The sequence below is a fragment of the Eubalaena glacialis genome, chromosome 3 (genome assembly GCF_028564815.1).
Source record: "Eubalaena glacialis isolate mEubGla1 chromosome 3, mEubGla1.1.hap2.+ XY, whole genome shotgun sequence".
Classification (NCBI taxonomy): domain Eukaryota; kingdom Metazoa; phylum Chordata; class Mammalia; order Artiodactyla; family Balaenidae; genus Eubalaena; species Eubalaena glacialis.
The window spans coordinates 69,029,680-69,049,578 of record NC_083718.1 but is presented as its reverse complement, the minus strand read 5'-3'; positions in this window follow the sequence as shown (position 1 = coordinate 69,049,578).

Sequence of the window (19,899 nt, the reverse complement as noted above, 5' to 3'; positions counted from 1 at the left end):
CTCTTCGTTGCCTTCCCTCAATATATTTGTGGACGAGAGTTATCATTTATAACTCTACAGGTTTGTGAATTGCAGTGCCCCTGAGCTCCATTTGTCAACTCGCTTGTTTGGGAGCTGGCCGCAAAAGCGCAGGATTGCTTCAGGCCCTATTCTGGTTCCGGGGGGGCAGGCTGAGCCTGTGGTTCATTCTTCTTCCTGATGGGAAAATAGAGTGACCTGTGCCTGTCCCAACACCTAGAGCTAGTCTCTCCTTGGTTCCCCCTCTTCCCGTTCATCCTCAGGACAAATTGCAACCTGTACGAAACAGGAGGTTAACGGTGCTGATTCTCCAACTAGGGAGATTGTTATTAAAGTGGCTGGAATGGCGAACCCGAGCACAAGGATAGGAGAAATGAGGTTCGTTTTAGAAACCTTTCCCGATCACACGGTTTACCAACTTCTGAGTTTCCCATGCATGTTTTCGATGTAGGAAGATGCCCTTGAACCTGGAGATTTGGGACCCATGGGATGGGTACCACGCAGTATTACTTTAAAGGGTCTGCGTTTGCTCACCCAACCTCACCAATCCTCTCAGCCTCAAGAGTGTCCAGCCTTATGTCTCATCCAGCTCTGGGTCTAGATATGGTCAATCCAGGTTGCATCATAGCCCCTGAACAGATTTTGTAAGAATTTCTCTCTCTTTCACTGTCTTTGTTTTATGGGTCTTTTTAAAAGTAATTTATTTTTGTTATGGGGTTTAGCTGCTTTTCACTGCTGTGTTTATGCCGCTTTACACCCTATTGATTCATTTCCAGAGAGATATCAATACATAGGTTTTAAGATTCTTACTAGTCAGATATATTCTTGTGCGGTGAATAGGGGATGTTGAGTCCAGTTCACTGAGCAGGGAGTATTTTTGTCTATTACATATTTGGCTTATGGAACGGTATCTGAGCTAATTTCAAACCCTTGTTTTATGCATCACCCCACCTGATCTTTCCCGTTAAGCAGCCATAGTGTGTTTTCTAAACGTGTGATTCTGTTCTGTTTTGTAATTCAGTTCAAGTGTAGCGATTTTGACATTCCGTCTATAAGTGATACCTTAGGATAAGTGTCTTTTTCTGTGTGACTTATTTCACTTCGAGTCATCGTAACTAAATCCACTCGTCATGCTGCTACTAGCCTTGTGACATTGATTTCATGGCTGAGTGATATTCCATTGTGCATAAGTATCACAACCTCTTTATCCATTTTTCTCTTTCCTGGGCTATTGAATGTGTACCGAAGTGGAGATTCTTGTAAACAGAGCAGCCCTACATTTTGGTGTGCCTTTGTCTTCTGGAGTTTCAGTTTTCCCAATGTATACGCCCATGAGTGGAAGTGCCCTATGCTCTCTAAGCTGTGTTTATTACATGTTTCAGGACACACCGTACACTTCTCCAGAGTGGCTGTTGGCAATTTACATCCCGCCCATCAGCGTAGCAAGGCTCCCATGTGTCCATGGCCTGTCCTGCATTTCTGGTTTTTACACTTTTTTCAGCATGGCCCTTTTGACCGATGGCAAGCGAGACTTCTTTGTAGTGCTGATTTGCCTTTCCGGCTTGCTTGGTTGGCCAAAAAGGGCGTATGCGTTTTTTCCTGAATATATTCAGGAAAAAACGCATACGCCCTTTTTGGCCAAGGGCATCATTGTCGACGTTTTGCCGCTTTTCATGTGCTTTAAAGGCGAGTCGAATCTACCTCCTGAAATCTGTTTCCTGCAATTCTGCCTTGCTTTCAAATCCTCTTCGTTGCCTTCCCTCAATATATTTGTGGACGAGAGTTATCATTTAGAACTCTGCAGGTTTGTGAATTGCAGTGCCCCTGAGCTCCATTTGTCAACTCGCTTGTTTGGGAGCTGGCCGCAAAAGCGCAGGATTGCTTCAGGCCCTATTCTGGTTCCGGGGGGGCAGGCTGAGCCTGTGGTTCATTCTTCTTCCTGATGGGAAAATAGAGTGACCTGTGCCTGTCCCAACACCTAGAGCTAGTCTCTCCTTGGTTCCCCCTCTTCCCGTTCATCCTCAGGACAAATTGCAACCTGTACGAAACAGGAGGTTAACGGTGCTGATTCTCCACGTAGGGAGATTGTTATTAAAGTGGCTGGAATGGCGAACCCGAGCACAAGGATAGGAGAAATAAGGTTCGTTTTAGAAACCTTTCCCGATCACACGGTTTACCAACTTCTGAGTTTCCCATGCATGTTTTCGATGTAGGAAGATGCCCTTGAACCTGGAGATTTGGGACCCATGGGATGGGTACCACGCAGTATTACTTTAAAGGGTCTGCGTTTGCTCACCCAACCTCACCAATCCTCTCAGCCTCAAGAGTGTCCAGCCTTATGTCTCATACAGCTCTGGGTCTAGATATGGTCAATCCAGGTTGCATCACAGCCCCTGAACAGATTTTGTAAGAATTTCTCTCTCTTTCACTGTCTTTGTTTTATGGGTTTTTTTTTGAGTAATTACTTTTTATAATGGGGTTTAGCTGCTTTTCACTGCTGTGTTTATGCCGCTTTACACCCTATTGATTCACTTCCAGAGAGATATCAATACATAGGTTTTAAGATTCTTACTAGTCAGATATATTCTTGTGCGGTGAATAGGGGATGTTGAGTCCAGTTCACTGAGCAGGGAGTAGGATTGTCTATTACATATTTGGCTTATGGAACAGTATCTGAGCTAATTTCAAACCCTTGTTTTATGCATCACCCCACCTGATCTTTCCCGTTAAGCAGCCATAGTGTGTTTTCTAAACGTGTGACTCTGTTCTGTTTTGTAATTCAGTTCAAGTGTAGCGATTTTGACATTCCCTCTATAAGTGATATCTTAGGATAAGTGTCTTTTTCTGTGTGACTTATTTCACTTAGAGTCATCGTAACTAAATCCACTCGTCATGCTGCTACTAGCCTTGTGACATTGATTTCATGGCTGAGTGATATTCCATTGTGCATAAGTATCACAACCTCTTTATCCATTTTTCTCTTTCCTGGGATATTGAAGGTGTACCGAAGTGGAGATTCTTGTAAACAGAGCAGCCCTACACTCTGGGGTGCCTGTGTCTTGTGGATTTTCAGTTTTCCCAATGTATATGCCCATGAGTGGAAGTGCCCTATGCTCTCTAAGCTGTGTTTATTACATGTTTCAGAACACACCGTACACTTCTCCAGAGTGGCTGTTGGCAATTTACATCCCGCCCATCAGCGTAGCAAGGCTCCCATGTGTCCATGGCCTGTCCTGCATTTCTGGTTTTTACACTTTTTTCAGCATGGCCCTTTTGACCGATGGCAAGCGAGACTTCTTTGTAGTGCTGATTTGCCTTTCCGGCTTGCTTGGTTGGCCAAAAAGGGCGTATGCGTTTTTTCCTGAATATATTCAGGAAAAAACGCATACGCCCTTTTTGGCCAAGGGCATCATTGTCGACGTTTTGCCGCTTTTCATGTGCTTTAAAGGCGAGTCGAATCTACCTCCTGAAATCTGTTTCCTGCAATTCTGCCTTGCTTTCAAATCCTCTTCGTTGCCTTCCCTCAATATATTTGTGGACGAGAGTTATCATTTAGAACTCTGCAGGTTTGTGAATTGCAGTGCCCCTGAGCTCCATGTGTCAACTCGCTTGTTTGGGAGCTGGCCGCAAAAGCGCAGGATTGCTTCAGGCCCTATTCTGGTTCCGGGGGGGCAGGCTGAGCCTGTGGTTCATTCTTCTTCCTGATGGGAAAATAGAGTGACCTGTGCCTGTCCCAACACCTAGAGCTAGTCTCTCCTTGGTTCCCCCTCTTCCCGTTCATCCTCAGGACAAATTGCAACCTGTACGAAACAGGAGGTTAACGGTGCTGATTCTCCAAGTAGGGAGATTGTTATTAAAGTGGCTGGAATGGCGAACCCGAGCACAAGGATAGGAGAAATGAGGTGCGTTTTAGAAACCTTTCCCGATCACACGGTTTACCAACTTCTGAGTTTCCCATGCATGTTTTCGATGTAGGAAGATGCCCTTGAACCTGGAGATTTGGGACCCATGGGATGGGTACCACGCAGTATTACTTTAAAGGGTCTGCGTTTGCTCACCCAACCTCACCAATCCTCTCAGCCTCAAGAGTGTCCAGCCTTATGTCTCATACAGCTCTGGGTCTAGATATGGTCAATCCAGGTTGCATCACAGCCCCTGAACAGATTTTGTAAGAATTTCTCTCTCTTTCACTGTCTTTGTTTTATGGGTTTTTTTAAAAGTAATTTATTTTTGTTATGGGGTTTAGCTGCTTTTCACTGCTGTGTTTATGCCGCTTTACACCCTATTGATTCATTTCCAGAGAGATATCAATACATAGGTTTTAAGATTCTTACTAGTCAGATATATTCTTGTGCGGTGAATAGGGGATGTTGAGTCCAGTTCACTGAGCAGGGAGTAGGTTTGTCTATTACATATTTGGCTTATGGAACGGTATCTGAGCTAATTTCAAACCCTTGTTTTATGCATCACCCCACCTGATCTTTCCCGTTAAGCAGCCATAGTGTGTTTTCTAAACGTGTGATTCTGTTCTGTTTTGTAATTCAGTTCAAGTGTAGCAATTTTGACATTCCCTCTATAAGTGATATCTTAGGATAAGTGTCTTTTTCTGTGTGACTTATTTCACTTAGAGTCATCGTAACTAAATCCACTCATCATGCTGCTACTAGCCTTGTGACATTGATTTCATGGCTGAGTGATATTCCATTGTGCATAAGTACCACAACTTCTTTATCCATTTTTCTCTTTCCTGGGCTATTTAAGGTGTACCGAAGTGGAGATTCTTGTAAACAGAGCAGCCCTACACTCTGGGGTGCCTGTGTCTTGTGGATTTTCAGTTTTCCCAATGTATATGCCCATGAGTGGAAGTGCCCTATGCTCTCTAAGCTGTGTTTATTACATGTTTCAGGACACACCGTACACTTCTCCAGAGTGGCTGTTGGCAATTTACATCCCGCCCATCAGCGTAGCAAGGCTCCCATTTGTCCATGGCCTGTCCTGCATTTCTGTTTTTTACACTTTTTTCAGCATGGCCCTTTTGACCGATGGCAAGCGAGACTTCTTTGTAGTGCTGATTTGCCTTTCTGGATTGCTTGGTTGGCCAAAAAGGGCGTATGCGTTTTTTCCTGAATATACTCAGGAAAAAACGCATACGCCCTTTTTGGCCAAGGGCATCATTGTCGACGTCTTGCCGCTTTTCATGTGCTTTAAAGGCGAGTCGCATCTACCTCCTGAAATCTGTTTCCTGCAATTCTGCCTTGCTTTCAAATCCTCTTCGTTGCCTTCCCTCAATATATTTGTGGACGAGAGTTATCATTTAGAACTCTGCAGGTTTGTGAATTGCAGTGCCCCTGAGCTCCATTTGTCAACTCGCTTGTTTGGGAGCTGGCCGCAAAAGCGCAGGATTGCTTCAGGCCCTATTCTGGTTCCGGGGGGGCAGGCTGAGCCTGTGGTTCATTCTTCTTCCTGATGGGAAAATAGAGTGACCTGTGCCTGTCCCAACACCTAGAGCTAGTCTCTCCTTGGTTCCCCCTCTTCCCGTTCATCCTCAGGACAAATTGCAACCTGTACGAAACAGGAGGTTAACGGTGCTGATTCTCCAAGTAGGGAGATTGTTATTAAAGTGGCTGGAATGGCGAACCCGAGCACAAGGATAGGAGAAATGAGGTGCGTTTTAGAAACCTTTCCCGATCACACGGTTTACCAACTTTTGAGTTTCCCATGCATGTTTTCGATGTAGGAAGATGCCCTTGAACCTGGAGATTTGGGACCCATGGGATGGGTACCACGCAGTATTACTTTAAAGGGTCTGCGTTTGCTCACCCAACCTCACCAATCCTCTCAGCCTCAAGAGTGTCCAGCCTTATGTCTCATCCAGCTCTGGGTCTAGATATGGTCAATCCAGGTTGCATCATAGCCCCTGAACAGATTTTGTAAGAATTTCTCTCTCTTTCACTGTCTTTGTTTTATGGGGTTTTTTTTGAGTAATTTCTTTTTATAATGGGGTTTAGCTGCTTTTCACTGCTGTGTTTATGCCGCTTTACACCCTATTGATTCACTTCCAGAGAGATATCAATACATAGGTTTTAAGATTCTTACTAGTCAGATATACTCTTGTGCGGTGAATAGGGGAGGTTGAGTACAGTTCACTGAGCAGGGAGTAGGTTTGTCTATTACATATTTGGCTTATGGAATGGTATCTGAGCTAATTTCAAACCCTTGTTTTATGCATCACCCCACCTGATCTTTCCCGTTAAGCAGCCATAGTGTGTTTTCTAAACATGTAATTCTGTTCTGTTTTGTAATTCAGTTCAAGTGTAGCGATTTTGACATTCCCTCTATAAGTGATATCTTAGGATAAGTGTCTTTTTCTGTGTGACTTATTTCACTTAGAGTCATCGTACCTAAATCCACTCATCATGCTGCTACTAGCCTTGTGACATTGATTTCATGGCTGAGTGATATTCCATTGTGCATAAGTACCACAACCTCTTTATCCATTTTTCTCTTTCCTGGGCTATTGAAGGTGTACCGAAGTGGAGATTCTTGTAAACAGAGCAGCCCTAAACTTTGGTGTGCCTTTGTCTTGTGGATTTTCAGTTTACCCAATGTATACGCCCATGAGTGGAAGTGCCCAATGCTCTCTATGCTGTGTTTATTACATGTTTCAGGACACACCGTACACTTCTCCAGAGTGGCTGTTGGCAAATTACATCCTGCCCATCAGCGTAGCAAGGCTCCCATGTGTCCATGGCCTGTCCTGCATTTCTGGTTTTTACACTTTTTTCAGCATGGCCCTTTTGACCGATGGCAAGCGAGACTTCTTTGTAGTGCTGATTTGCCTTTCCGGCTTGCTTGGTTGGCCAAAAAGGGCGTATGCGTTTTTTCCTGAATATATTCAGGAAAAAACGCATACGCCCTTTTTGGCCAAGGGCATCATTGTCGAGGTTTTGCCGCTTTTCATGTACTTTAAAGGCGAGTCGAATCTACCTCCTGAAATCTGTTTCCTGCAATTCTGCCTTGCTTTCAAATCCTCTTCGTTGCCTTCCCTCAATATATTTGTGGACGAGAGTTATCATTTATAACTCTACAGGTTTGTGAATTGCAGTGCCCCTGAGCTCCATTTGTCAACTCGCTTGTTTGGGAGCTGGCCGCAAAAGCGCAGGATTGCTTCAGGCCCTATTCTGGTTCCGGGGGGGCAGGCTGAGCCTGTGGTTCATTCTTCTTCCTGATGGGAAAATAGAGTGACCTGTGCCTGTCCCAACACCTAGAGCTAGTCTATCCTTGGTTCCCCCTCTTCCCGTTCATCCTCAGGACAAATTGCAACCTGTACGAAACAGGAGGTTAACGGTGCTGATTCTCCAACTAGGGAGATTGTTATTAAAGGGGCTGGAATGGCGAACCCGAGCACAAGGATAGGAGAAATGAGGTTCGTTTTAGAAACCTTTCCCGATCACACGGTTTACCAACTTCTGAGTTTCCCATGCATGTTTTCGATGTAGGAAGATGCCCTTGAACCTGGAGATTTGGGACCCATGGGATGGGTACCACGCAGTATTACTTTAAAGGGTCTGCGTTTGCTCACCCAACCTCACCAATCCTCTCAGCCTCAAGAGTGTCCAGCCTTATGTCTCATCCAGCTCTGGGTCTAGATATGGTCAATCCAGGTTGCATCAGAGCCCCTGAACGGATTTTGTAAGAATTTCTCTCTCTTTCACTGTCTTTGTTTTATGGGTTTTTTTTAAAGTAATTTATTTTTGTTATGGGGTTTAGCTGCTTTTCACTGCTGTGTTTATGCCGCTTTACACCCTATTGATTCATTTCCAGAGAGATATCAATACATAGGTTTTGAGATTCTTACTAGTCAGATATATTCTTGTGCGGTGAATAGGGGATGTTGAGTCCAGTTCACTGAGCAGGGAGTAGGATTGTCTATTACATATTTGGCTTATGGAACGGTATCTGAGCTAATTTCAAACCCTTGTTTTATGCATCACCCCACCTGATCTTTCCCGTTAAGCAGCCATAGTGTGTTTTCTAAACGTGTAATTCTGTTCTGTTTTGTAATTCAGTTCAAGTGTAGCGATTTTGACATTCCCTCTATAAGTGATATCTTAGGATAAGTGTCTTTTTCTGTGTGACTTATTTCACTTAGAGTCATCGTACCTAAATCCACTCATCATGCTGCTACTAGCCTTGTGACATTGATTTCATGGCTGAGTGATATTCCATTGTGCATAAGTACCACAACCTCTTTATCCATTTTTCTCTTTCCTGGGCTATTGAAGGTGTACCGAAGTGGAGATTCTTGTAAACAGAGCAGCCCTACACTCTGGGGTGCCTGTGTCTTGTGGATTTTCAGTTTTCCCAATGTATACGCCCATGAGTGGAAGTGCCCTATGCTCTCTAAGCTGTGTTTATTACATGTTTCAGGACACACCGTACACTTCTCCAGAGTGGCTGTTGGCAATTTACATCCCGCCCATCAGCGTAGCAAGGCTCCCATGTGTCCATGGCCTGTCCTGCATTTCTGGTTTTTACACTTTTTTCAGCATGGCCCTTTTGACCGATGGCAAGCGAGACTTCTTTGTAGTGCTGATTTGCCTTTCCGGCTTGCTTGGTTGGCCAAAAAGGGCGTATGCGTTTTTTCCTGAATATATTCAGGAAAAAACGCATACGCCCTTTTTGGCCAAGGGCATCATTGTCGACGTTTTGCCGCTTTTCATGTGCTTTAAAGGCGAGTCGAATCTACCTCCTGAAATCTGTTTCCTGCAATTCTGCCTTGCTTTCAAATCCTCTTCGTTGCCTTCCCTCAATATATTTGTGGACGAGAGTTATCATTTAGAACTCTGCAGGTTTGTGAATTGCAGTGCCCCTGAGCTCCATTTGTCAACTCGCTTGTTTGGGAGCTGGCCGCAAAAGCGCAGGATTGCTTCAGGCCCTATTCTGGTTCCGGGGGGGCAGGCTGAGCCTGTGGTTCATTCTTCTTCCTGATGGGAAAATAGAGTGACCTGTGCCTGTCCCAACACCTAGAGCTAGTCTCTCCTTGGTTCCCCCTCTTCCCGTTTATCCTCAGGACAAATTGCAACCTGTACGAAACAGGAGGTTAACGGTGCTGATTCTCCAAGTAGGGAGATTGTTCGTAAAGCGGCTGGAATGGCGAAACCGAGCACAAGGAGAGGAGAAATGAGGTGCATTTCAGAAACCTTTCCCGATCACACGGTGTACCATCTTCTGGGTTTCCCATGCATGTTTTCGATGTAGGAAGATGCCCTTGAACCTGGAGATTTGGGACCCATGGGACGGGTACCACGCACTATTACTTGAAAGGGTCTGCGTTTGCTCACCCAACCTCACCAATCCTCTCAGCCCCAAGAGTGTCCAGCCTTATGTCTCATCCAGCTGTGGGTGTAGATATGGTGAATCCAGGTTGCATCAGAGCCCCTGAACGGATTTTGTAAGAATTTATCTCTCTTTCACTGTCTTTGTTTTATGGGTTTTTTTTAAAGTAATTTATTTTTGTTATGGGGTTTAGCTGCTTTTCACTGCTGTGTTTATGCCGCTTTACACCCTATTGATTCATTTCCAGAGAGATATCAATACATAGGTTTTAAGATTCTTACTAGTCAGATATATTCCTGTGCGGTGAATAGGGGATGTTGAGTCCAGTTCACTGAGCAGGGAGTAGGATTGTCTATTACATATTTGGCTTATGGAACGGTATCTGAGCTAATTTCAAACCCTTGTTTTATGCATCACCCCACCTGATCTTTCCCGTTAAGCAGCCATAGTGTGTTTTCTAAACGTGTGACTCTGTTCTGTTTTGTAATTCAGTTCAAGTGTAGCGATTTTGACATTGCCTCTATAAGTGATATCTTAGGATAAGTGTCTTTTTCTGTGTGACTTATTTCACTTAGAGTCATCGTACCTAAATCCACTCGTCATGCTGCTACTAGCCTTGTGACATTGATTTCATGGCTGAGTGATATTCCATTGTGCATAAGTACCACAACCTCTTTATCCATTTTTCTCTTTCCTGGGCTATTGAAGGTGTACCGAAGTGGAGATTCTTGTAAACAGAGCAGCCCTACACTCTGGGGTGCCTGTGTCTTGTGGATTTTCAGTTTTCCCAATGTATACGCCCATGAGTGGAAGTGCCCTATGCTCTCTAAGCTGTGTTTATTACATGTTTCAGGACACACCGTACACTTCTCCAGAGTGGCTTTTGGCAATTTACATCCCACCCATCAGCGTAGCAAGGCTCCCATGTGTCCATGGCCTGTCCTGCATTTCTGGTTTTTACACATTTTTCAGCATGGCCCTTTTGACCGATGGCAAGCGAGACTTCTTTGTAGTGCTGATTTGCCTTTCCGGCTTGCTTGGTTGGCCAAAAAGGGCGTATGCGTTTTTTCCTGAATATATTCAGGAAAAAACGCATACGCCCTTTTTGGCCAAGGGCATCATTGTCGACGTTTTGCCGCTTTTCATGTGCTTTAAAGGCGAGTCGAATCTACCTCCTGAAATCTGTTTCCTGCAATTCTGCCTTGCTTTCAAATCCTCTTCGTTGCCTTCCCTCAATATATTTGTGGACGAGAGTTATCATTTAGAACTCTGCAGGTTTGTGAATTGCAGTGCCCCTGAGCTCCATGTGTCAACTCGCTTGTTTGGGAGCTGGCCGCAAAAGCGCAGGATTGCTTCAGGCCCTATTCTGGTTCCGGGGGGGCAGGCTGAGCCTGTGGTTCATTCTTCTTCCTGATGGGAAAATAGAGTGACCTGTGCCTGTCCCAACACCTAGAGCTAGTCTCTCCTTGGTTCCCCCTCTTCCCGTTCATCCTCAGGACAAATTGCAACCTGTACGAAACAGGAGGTTAACGGTGCTGATTCTCCAAGTAGGGAGATTGTTATTAAAGTGGCTGGAATGGCGAACCCGAGCACAAGGATAGGAGAAATGAGGTGCGTTTTAGAAACCTTTCCCGATCACACGGTTTACCAACTTCTGAGTTTCCCATGCATGTTTTCGATGTAGGAAGATGCCCTTGAACCTGGAGATTTGGGACCCATGGGATGGGTACCACGCAGTATTACTTTAAAGGGTCTGCGTTTGCTCACCCAACCTCACCAATCCTCTCAGCCTCAAGAGTGTCCAGCCTTATGTCTCATACAGCTCTGGGTGTAGATTTTGTCAATCCAGGTTGCATCATAGCCCCTGAACAGATTTTGTAAGAATTTCTCTCTCTTTCACTGTCTTTGTTTTATGGGTTTTTTTAAAAGTAATTTATTTTTGTTATGGGGTTTAGCTGCTTTTCACTGCTGTGTTTATGCCGCTTTACACCCTATTGATTCACTTCCAGAGAGATATCAATACATAGGTTTTAAGATTCTTACTAGTCAGATATACTCTTGTGCGGTGAATAGGGAAGGTTGAGTACAGTTCACTGAGCAGGGAGTAGGTTTGTCTATTACATATTTGGCTTATGGAATGGTATCTGAGCTAATTTCAAACCCTTGTTTTATGCATCACCCCACCTGATCTTTCCCGTTAAGCAGCCATAGTGTGTTTTCTAAACGTGTGACTCTGTTCTGTTTTGTAATTCAGTTCAAGTGTAGCGATTTTGACATTGCCTCTATAAGTGATATCTTAGGATAAGTGTCTTTTTCTGTGTGACTTATTTCACTTAGAGTCATCGTACCTAAATCCACTCGTCATGCTGCTACTAGCCTTGTGACATTGATTTCATGGCTGAGTGATATTCCATTGTGCATAAGTACCACAACCTCTTTATCCATTTTTCTCTTTCCTGGGCTATTGAAGGTGTACCGAAGTGGAGATTCTTGTAAACAGAGCAGCCCTACACTCTGGGGTGCCTGTGTCTTGTGGATTTTCAGTTTTCCCAATGTATACGCCCATGAGTGGAAGTGCCCTATGCTCTCTAAGCTGTGTTTATTACATGTTTCAGGACACACCGTACACTTCTCCAGAGTGGCTGTTGGCAAATTACATCCTGCCCATCAGCGTAGCAAGGCTCCCATGTGTCCATGGCCTGTCCTGCATTTCTGGTTTTTACACTTTTTTCAGCATGGCCCTTTTGACCGATGGCAAGCGAGACTTCTTTGTAGTGCTGATTTGCCTTTCCGGCTTGCTTGGTTGGCCAAAAAGGGCGTATGCGTTTTTTCCTGAATATATTCAGGAAAAAACGCATACGCCCTTTTTGGCCAAGGGCATCATTGTCGACCTTTTGCCGCTTTTCATGTGCTTTAAAGGCGAGTCGAATCTACCTCCTGAAATCTGTTTCCTGCAATTCTGACTTGTTTTCAAATCCTCTTCGTTGCCTTCCCTGAATATATTTGTGGACGAGAGTTATCAGTTGTAACTCTACAGGTTTGTGAATTGCAGTGCCCCTGAGCTCCATTTGTCAACTCGCTTGTTTGGGAGCTGGCCGCAAAAGCGCAGGATTGCTTCAGGCCCTATTCTGGTTCCGGGGGGGCAGGCTGAGCCTGTGGTTCATTCTTCTTCCTGATGGGAAAATAGAGTGACCTGTGCCTGTCCCAACACCTAGAGCTAGTCTCTCCTTGGTTCCCCCTCTTCCCGTTCATCCTCAGGACAAATTGCAACCTGTACGAAACAGGAGGTTAACGGTGCTGATTCTCCAAGTAGGGAGATTGTTATTAAAGTGGCTGGAATGGCGAACCCGAGCACAAGGATAGGAGAAATGAGGTGCGTTTTAGAAACCTTTCCCGATCACACGGTTTACCAACTTTTGAGTTTCCCATGCATGTTTTCGATGTAGGAAGATGCCCTTGAACCTGGAGATTTGGGACCCATGGGATGGGTACCACGCAGTATTACTTTAAAGGGTCTGCGTTTGCTCACCCAACCTCACCAATCCTCTCAGCCTCAAGAGTGTCCAGCCTTATGTCTCATCCAGCTCTGGGTCTAGATATGGTCAATCCAGGTTGCATCATAGCCCCTGAACAGATTTTGTAAGAATTTCTCTCTCTTTCACTGTCTTTGTTTTATGGGGTTTTTTTTGAGTAATTTCTTTTTATAATGGGGTTTAGCTGCTTTTCACTGCTGTGTTTATGCCGCTTTACACCCTATTGATTCACTTCCAGAGAGATATCAATACATAGGTTTTAAGATTCTTACTAGTCAGATATACTCTTGTGCGGTGAATAGGGGAGGTTGAGTACAGTTCACTGAGCAGGGAGTAGGTTTGTCTATTACATATTTGGCTTATGGAATGGTATCTGAGCTAATTTCAAACCCTTGTTTTATGCATCACCCCACCTGATCTTTCCCGTTAAGCAGCCATAGTGTGTTTTCTAAACATGTAATTCTGTTCTGTTTTGTAATTCAGTTCAAGTGTAGCGATTTTGACATTCCCTCTATAAGTGATATCTTAGGATAAGTGTCTTTTTCTGTGTGACTTATTTCACTTAGAGTCATCGTACCTAAATCCACTCATCATGCTGCTACTAGCCTTGTGACATTGATTTCATGGCTGAGTGATATTCCATTGTGCATAAGTACCACAACCTCTTTATCCATTTTTCTCTTTCCTGGGCTATTGAAGGTGTACCGAAGTGGAGATTCTTGTAAACAGAGCAGCCCTAAACTTTGGTGTGCCTTTGTCTTGTGGATTTTCAGTTTACCCAATGTATACGCCCATGAGTGGAAGTGCCCAATGCTCTCTATGCTGTGTTTATTACATGTTTCAGGACACACCGTACACTTCTCCAGAGTGGCTGTTGGCAAATTACATCCTGCCCATCAGCGTAGCAAGGCTCCCATGTGTCCATGGCCTGTCCTGCATTTCTGGTTTTTACACTTTTTTCAGCATGGCCCTTTTGACCGATGGCAAGCGAGACTTCTTTGTAGTGCTGATTTGCCTTTCCGGCTTGCTTGGTTGGCCAAAAAGGGCGTATGCGTTTTTTCCTGAATATATTCAGGAAAAAACGCATACGCCCTTTTTGGCCAAGGGCATCATTGTCGAGGTTTTGCCGCTTTTCATGTACTTTAAAGGCGAGTCGAATCTACCTCCTGAAATCTGTTTCCTGCAATTCTGCCTTGCTTTCAAATCCTCTTCGTTGCCTTCCCTCAATATATTTGTGGACGAGAGTTATCATTTATAACTCTACAGGTTTGTGAATTGCAGTGCCCCTGAGCTCCATTTGTCAACTCGCTTGTTTGGGAGCTGGCCGCAAAAGCGCAGGATTGCTTCAGGCCCTATTCTGGTTCCGGGGGGGCAGGCTGAGCCTGTGGTTCATTCTTCTTCCTGATGGGAAAATAGAGTGACCTGTGCCTGTCCCAACACCTAGAGCTAGTCTATCCTTGGTTCCCCCTCTTCCCGTTCATCCTCAGGACAAATTGCAACCTGTACGAAACAGGAGGTTAACGGTGCTGATTCTCCAACTAGGGAGATTGTTATTAAAGGGGCTGGAATGGCGAACCCGAGCACAAGGATAGGAGAAATGAGGTTCGTTTTAGAAACCTTTCCCGATCACACGGTTTACCAACTTCTGAGTTTCCCATGCATGTTTTCGATGTAGGAAGATGCCCTTGAACCTGGAGATTTGGGACCCATGGGATGGGTACCACGCAGTATTACTTTAAAGGGTCTGCGTTTGCTCACCCAACCTCACCAATCCTCTCAGCCTCAAGAGTGTCCAGCCTTATGTCTCATCCAGCTCTGGGTCTAGATATGGTCAATCCAGGTTGCATCAGAGCCCCTGAACGGATTTTGTAAGAATTTCTCTCTCTTTCACTGTCTTTGTTTTATGGGTTTTTTTTAAAGTAATTTATTTTTGTTATGGGGTTTAGCTGCTTTTCACTGCTGTGTTTATGCCGCTTTACACCCTATTGATTCATTTCCAGAGAGATATCAATACATAGGTTTTGAGATTCTTACTAGTCAGATATATTCTTGTGCGGTGAATAGGGGATGTTGAGTCCAGTTCACTGAGCAGGGAGTAGGATTGTCTATTACATATTTGGCTTATGGAACGGTATCTGAGCTAATTTCAAACCCTTGTTTTATGCATCACCCCACCTGATCTTTCCCGTTAAGCAGCCATAGTGTGTTTTCTAAACGTGTAATTCTGTTCTGTTTTGTAATTCAGTTCAAGTGTAGCGATTTTGACATTCCCTCTATAAGTGATATCTTAGGATAAGTGTCTTTTTCTGTGTGACTTATTTCACTTAGAGTCATCGTACCTAAATCCACTCATCATGCTGCTACTAGCCTTGTGACATTGATTTCATGGCTGAGTGATATTCCATTGTGCATAAGTACCACAACCTCTTTATCCATTTTTCTCTTTCCTGGGCTATTGAAGGTGTACCGAAGTGGAGATTCTTGTAAACAGAGCAGCCCTACACTCTGGGGTGCCTGTGTCTTGTGGATTTTCAGTTTTCCCAATGTATACGCCCATGAGTGGAAGTGCCCTATGCTCTCTAAGCTGTGTTTATTACATGTTTCAGGACACACCGTACACTTCTCCAGAGTGGCTGTTGGCAATTTACATCCCGCCCATCAGCGTAGCAAGGCTCCCATGTGTCCATGGCCTGTCCTGCATTTCTGGTTTTTACACTTTTTTCAGCATGGCCCTTTTGACCGATGGCAAGCGAGACTTCTTTGTAGTGCTGATTTGCCTTTCCGGCTTGCTTGGTTGGCCAAAAAGGGCGTATGCGTTTTTTCCTGAATATATTCAGGAAAAAACGCATACGCCCTTTTTGGCCAAGGGCATCATTGTCGACGTTTTGCCGCTTTTCATGTGCTTTAAAGGCGAGTCGAATCTACCTCCTGAAATCTGTTTCCTGCAATTCTGCCTTGCTTTCAAATCCTCTTCGTTGCCTTCCCTCAATATATTTGTGGACGAGAGTTATCATTTAGAACTCTGCAGGTTTGTGAATTGCAGTGCCCCTGAGCTCCATTTGTCAACTCGCTTGTTTGGGAGCTGGCCGCAAAATCGCAGGATTGCTTCAGGCCCTATTCTGGTTCCGGGGGGGCAGGCTGAGCCTGTGGTTCATTCTTCTTCCTGATGGGAAAATAGAGTGACCTGTGCCTGTCCCAACACCTAGAGCTAGTCTCTCCTTGGTTCCCCCTCTTCCCGTTTATCCTCAGGACAAATTGCAACCTGTACGAAACAGGAGGTTAACGGTGCTGATTCTCCAAGTAGGGAGATTGTTCGTAAAGCGGCTGGAATGGCGAAACCGAGCACAAGGAGAGGAGAAATGAGGTGCATTTCAGAAACCTTTCCCGATCACACGGTGTACCATCTTCTGGGTTTCCCATGCATGTTTTCGATGTAGGAAGATGCCCTTGAACCTGGAGATTTGGGACCCATGGGACGGGTACCACGCACTATTACTTGAAAGGGTCTGCGTTTGCTCACCCAACCTCACCAATCCTCTCAGCCCCAAGAGTGTCCAGCCTTATGTCTCATCCAGCTGTGGGTGTAGATATGGTGAATCCAGGTTGCATCAGAGCCCCTGAACGGATTTTGTAAGAATTTATCTCTCTTTCACTGTCTTTGTTTTATGGGTTTTTTTTAAAGTAATTTATTTTTGTTATGGGGTTTAGCTGCTTTTCACTGCTGTGTTTATGCCGCTTTACACCCTATTGATTCATTTCCAGAGAGATATCAATACATAGGTTTTAAGATTCTTACTAGTCAGATATATTCCTGTGCGGTGAATAGGGGATGTTGAGTCCAGTTCACTGAGCAGGGAGTAGGATTGTCTATTACATATTTGGCTTATGGAACGGTATCTGAGCTAATTTCAAACCCTTGTTTTATGCATCACCCCACCTGATCTTTCCCGTTAAGCAGCCATAGTGTGTTTTCTAAACGTGTGACTCTGTTCTGTTTTGTAATTCAGTTCAAGTGTAGCGATTTTGACATTGCCTCTATAAGTGATATCTTAGGATAAGTGTCTTTTTCTGTGTGACTTATTTCACTTAGAGTCATCGTACCTAAATCCACTCGTCATGCTGCTACTAGCCTTGTGACATTGATTTCATGGCTGAGTGATATTCCATTGTGCATAAGTACCACAACCTCTTTATCCATTTTTCTCTTTCCTGGGCTATTGAAGGTGTACCGAAGTGGAGATTCTTGTAAACAGAGCAGCCCTACACTCTGGGGTGCCTGTGTCTTGTGGATTTTCAGTTTTCCCAATGTATACGCCCATGAGTGGAAGTGCCCTATGCTCTCTAAGCTGTGTTTATTACATGTTTCAGGACACACCGTACACTTCTCCAGAGTGGCTTTTGGCAATTTACATCCCACCCATCAGCGTAGCAAGGCTCCCATGTGTCCATGGCCTGTCCTGCATTTCTGGTTTTTACACATTTTTCAGCATGGCCCTTTTGACCGATGGCAAGCGAGACTTCTTTGTAGTGCTGATTTGCCTTTCCGGCTTGCTTGGTTGGCCAAAAAGGGCGTATGCGTTTTTTCCTGAATATATTCAGGAAAAAACGCATACGCCCTTTTTGGCCAAGGGCATCATTGTCGACGTTTTGCCGCTTTTCATGTGCTTTAAAGGCGAGTCGAATCTACCTCCTGAAATCTGTTTCCTGCAATTCTGCCTTGCTTTCAAATCCTCTTCGTTGCCTTCCCTCAATATATTTGTGGACGAGAGTTATCATTTAGAACTCTGCAGGTTTGTGAATTGCAGTGCCCCTGAGCTCCATGTGTCAACTCGCTTGTTTGGGAGCTGGCCGCAAAAGCGCAGGATTGCTTCAGGCCCTATTCTGGTTCCGGGGGGGCAGGCTGAGCCTGTGGTTCATTCTTCTTCCTGATGGGAAAATAGAGTGACCTGTGCCTGTCCCAACACCTAGAGCTAGTCTCTCCTTGGTTCCCCCTCTTCCCGTTCATCCTCAGGACAAATTGCAACCTGTACGAAACAGGAGGTTAACGGTGCTGATTCTCCAAGTAGGGAGATTGTTATTAAAGTGGCTGGAATGGCGAACCCGAGCACAAGGATAGGAGAAATGAGGTGCGTTTTAGAAACCTTTCCCGATCACACGGTTTACCAACTTCTGAGTTTCCCATGCATGTTTTCGATGTAGGAAGATGCCCTTGAACCTGGAGATTTGGGACCCATGGGATGGGTACCACGCAGTATTACTTTAAAGGGTCTGCGTTTGCTCACCCAACCTCACCAATCCTCTCAGCCTCAAGAGTGTCCAGCCTTATGTCTCATACAGCTCTGGGTGTAGATTTGGTCAATCCAGGTTGCATCATAGCCCCTGAACAGATTTTGTAAGAATTTCTCTCTCTTTCACTGTCTTTGTTTTATGGGTTTTTTTAAAAGTAATTTATTTTTGTTATGGGGTTTAGCTGCTTTTCACTGCTGTGTTTATGCCGCTTTACACCCTATTGATTCACTTCCAGAGAGATATCAATACATAGGTTTTAAGATTCTTACTAGTCAGATATACTCTTGTGCGGTGAATAGGGAAGGTTGAGTACAGTTCACTGAGCAGGGAGTAGGTTTGTCTATTACATATTTGGCTTATGGAATGGTATCTGAGCTAATTTCAAACCCTTGTTTTATGCATCACCCCACCTGATCTTTCCCGTTAAGCAGCCATAGTGTGTTTTCTAAACGTGTGACTCTGTTCTGTTTTGTAATTCAGTTCAAGTGTAGCGATTTTGACATTGCCTCTATAAGTGATATCTTAGGATAAGTGTCTTTTTCTGTGTGACTTATTTCACTTAGAGTCATCGTACCTAAATCCACTCGTCATGCTGCTACTAGCCTTGTGACATTGATTTCATGGCTGAGTGATATTCCATTGTGCATAAGTACCAGAACCTCTTTATCCATTTTTCTCTTTCCTGGGCTATTGAAGGTGTACCGAAGTGGAGATTCTTGTAAACAGAGCAGCCCTACACTCTGGGGTGCCTGTGTCTTGTGGATTTTCAGTTTTCCCAATGTATATGCCCATGAGTGGAAGTGCCCTATGCTCTCTAAGCTGTGTTTATTACATGTTTCAGGACACACCGTACACTTCTCCAGAGTGGCTGTTGGCAAATTACATCCTGCCCATCAGCGTAGCAAGGCTCCCATGTGTCCATGGCCTGTCCTGCATTTCTGGTTTTTACACTTTTTTCAGCATGGCCCTTTTGACCGATGGCAAGCGAGACTTCTTTGTAGTGCTGATTTGCCTTTCCGGCTTGCTTGGTTGGCCAAAAAGGGCGTATGCGTTTTTTCCTGAATATATTCAGGAAAAAACGCATACGCCCTTTTTGGCCAAGGGCATCATTGTCGAGGTTTTGCCGCTTTTCATGTACTTTAAAGGCGAGTCGAATCTACCTCCTGAAATCTGTTTCCTGCAATTCTGCCTTGCTTTCAAATCCTCTTCGTTGCCTTCCCTCAATATATTTGTGGACGAGAGTTATCATTTATAACTCTACAGGTTTGTGAATTGCAGTGCCCCTGAGCTCCATTTGTCAACTCGCTTGTTTGGGAGCTGGCCGCAAAAGCGCTGGATTGCTTCAGGCCCTATTCTGGTTCCGGGGGGGCAGGCTGAGCCTGTGGTTCATTCTTCTTCCTGATGGGAAAATAGAGTGACCTGTGCCTGTCCCAACACCTAGAGCTAGTCTATCCTTGGTTCCCCCTCTTCCCGTTCATCCTCAGGCCAAATTGCAACCTGTACGAAACAGGAGGTTAACGGTGCTGATTCTCCAATAGGGAGATTGTTCGTAAAGCGGCTGGAATGGCGAACCCGAGCACAAGGAGAGGAGAAATGAGGTGCATTTCAGAAACCTTTCCCGATCACACGGTGTACCATCTTCTGGGTTTCCCATGCATGTTTTCGATGTAGGAAGATGCCCTTGAACCTGGAGATTTAGGACTCATGGGATAGGTACCAC